This window comes from Benincasa hispida, chromosome 2, assembly GCF_009727055.1.
Source record: "Benincasa hispida cultivar B227 chromosome 2, ASM972705v1, whole genome shotgun sequence".
Lineage (NCBI taxonomy): Eukaryota > Viridiplantae > Streptophyta > Magnoliopsida > Cucurbitales > Cucurbitaceae > Benincasa > Benincasa hispida.
Window position 1 is genome coordinate 39,148,302 of NC_052350.1, and position 2,535 is coordinate 39,150,836.

General features: G+C 31.0%; 1 non-coding gene across 1 annotated transcript; it reads right to left on the bottom strand.

Moving 5' to 3' along the window:
• Positions 1-430: 430 nt before the first annotated feature.
• TRNAV-CAC lies at positions 431-504 on the bottom strand. Its single transcript has one exon. It is a non-coding gene; the product is annotated as a tRNA-Val (tRNA).
• Positions 505-2,535: the final 2,031 nt, after the last annotated feature.

Genomic DNA, 2,535 nt, shown 5'->3' on the forward strand with positions numbered 1-2,535 from the left:
ATCTTAAAACAATCAATGATTGAATGAAGTCATATTTTGTAAACATCGGGAAGAAACTGATAGAATCCGAATACACTGAAAGACAAACGATAATCGAAATACAAGATAAACCGAGTGTTCGAGATACTTGGATCCTCTCAATCTTGAGATAACTCTCAAGCCCTAATTCATATACCAAATGTTGCTTATGTTCTCCATTCCCCTCTCCCTCTACTTATAACCAATAAATATAACCAACTTCCTATCTAATTATTATTATTCCCTTAATACCCTAATAACTCCCTAATACCGATCCTTTGGATATAGTTTTAGTGGACTTATCGCTGCACATCCTAACCAGGAAAAGAAAATTGTCCAACCTCTCATAGAAATAAAACTAAAGTATGCATGTTTGAGAGAATAATGAGAAGTAAAAATAAGAAAATTGAAATGTCTGAGCCCGGGTTCAAACTGGGGACCTTTAGTGTGTGAGACTAGCGTGATAACCAACTACACCACCCAAACAACCTCAATCAAAGAACAAAATTTAAAACATATTATTTTAAGTTTACATATTTTATTTCGAAGAGGAAAAAATTGGATTGCTATTATTAGAAGGGTTGAAAGTACAATGATATAAGATGAAAATAAAAGAAAAGGGATTGAGAGTATAAAATACCATTAAAAGCAATTATCAAAATAGTTAACTCATATTCCGAAGGAAATTGAAAATATATTTCTTTATCACTGATAAAGGCATTATCAATTAACAATGTTCCAGAATTACTAAATGAAAGCAATCTCTTGCTATCTCAATAAATATTTGCTTCTCATGATTTAAAATAGACTTCACAAAAAGCTTCTCTTTGATATGTACAAAATGTAATGAATGTTTCAACATTCATAAGTAAACAATCCTTGAACACTAATCTAACAACCATCGACATGTGAGTTCACAAAATTTCAAGGACACAAAACAGCAGCCACGATCGATCCGAAACGCTCTTCGAACAACTTTTGAACCAATTTAAGCTCGGGAAAATCCCCACATCTTGCCAAGACAAATATGAGACTTGAAATTGCTTCAATAATATCATCTGGGCAGGTCCTAATAGAGACCAACAAACCAAGACATATAAGATTGTTTTTTTCAATCAAACCTCCTAAAAAATGACAACAATTAGGCATATTTTATATAAGGAAACTTCACTAGGATGAACTAACAGAATTTTCAATCAATCACAAGCTCCCGTCAAGATTTCATCTTGAATAAGCTACTCAACCTGATATAGAAACAAAGACATTAAATTTCTAGTCAACAACTCAGTGAAAGAGTATTCTGTTGAATTCTAACATACCCTTTTGAAAGCAATTTGTTGATAGCCATTGTTAATCAGCTTAAGCAAATAACATCTGTTATTCATACAAAAAATATTAAATCATACACGCACTTTATCCATGATATTGTTTTAAACATCCATCATACAGAAGAAGGATAGCTATACTGATTCGGTATACTCTAAAAACGCCTTTGATACAATATTGACGATCTTTGAAGCAATAATCTATTTGTAAATAAGATTAGTTTCATTCAGATCATAAAAATTCTAACAACTAATTAAACAACAAACTAAAATTAATAGCTTAAAAGGTATAAAGATGCTCATATAGATCAATAAAGTTTGTACTATTTGGAAGGTTAACATTTTGACAATTGATTATTATTTCTTGTTTGAAGGAAGGTTCCACCTCGTCGACTTCCATGGAAATTAAAACAGTTATATTACTTTGACATGTACCAACTTAATAAGTTGAATGAAGATTGACAATGAAGTTTTTCTACACTGTATTTTGAAAAAAAACAAGAAATAAGATATGAAAAGAAAAGAAATATCACAAAGCAATAAGCACTCAAGAATTAGAATGAACCTCTTACAAGCTCACACATTGAAGTCCACCCCAGATTTGAGAATTCAGTGACAGTTGATGATCAATCACATGCTTTAGGTGCCCTTAGCACCTTAGAAGACATATCAGAGAGACAACCTGCAACCATAGATGATTACCTTCTTTCAAGAGATAGAAAGGACAGAGTAGGACATAGATGATTACCTTCTATGGAGGATTTACTTGGGGAATTTATAAAGGAATCAAGGAGTTGGACAAACTTCTTTGAAAGAACTCTAACAAGCAACACGACGACCATTAATATTATTGAAGTTGATGTTGGGTTGTATGTCCTAAAACTCGCCGTTTATAATGATAAACATATTTTATATCAATAAAGATGTTATTGATGTTTATTCGATAAAACTGTTATTGAATATGTGAATTGCACTTATAAAGACTAAATCTAATAAACTAAAGATCCATAATATTACGATTGTTTGAATGCTCAAAATTCAAAAGTTCAAGAATTAATTTTGGTAAGAAAGTTCCTAATTAAAACAAGAAATCTTAATTTTTGCAACCTATTGTTATGCAACAGTGCCAAACAAGATTTGTATATAAGAAATTAATTGAATCAAGGCGTCAACTATTTTCCATTAATTTCTA